Below are 400 nucleotides of genomic sequence, written 5' to 3' on the forward strand. Positions count from 1 at the left end.
AGAGGAATGTTAGAGATATATTTATTTATATTATTTTTTTATTAATTTAAATTTTTAAAAGAAATAATATTATGATATTTTTATTAAGAATAAAATTGATTTTTAATAATAAATATGCTTATTTTTTTTCATTAATATCTTCAAAAATAATTAAGTTTCTCATCAAATTTTAAAAACGACACTAGACAAATAAAATAAAAAACACATAATGGATATATCAGAATACCATTGGTGGCTCTAAGAATGATATTGAGTGACCAATTGATGAGGCTTAGTTTTATATATTATATATTCCAATAATCCAAGTAAGCAAAGAGATAAAGGAGTCCAAGGCCTAAAGATATAAAGATTCTGGTTCCTATATAATAGCCTGATAACTTTCATTAGGTGTCACTTTCAT

This window comes from Arachis ipaensis, chromosome B03 (genome assembly GCF_000816755.2).
Source record: "Arachis ipaensis cultivar K30076 chromosome B03, Araip1.1, whole genome shotgun sequence".
NCBI classification, from domain to species: domain Eukaryota; kingdom Viridiplantae; phylum Streptophyta; class Magnoliopsida; order Fabales; family Fabaceae; genus Arachis; species Arachis ipaensis.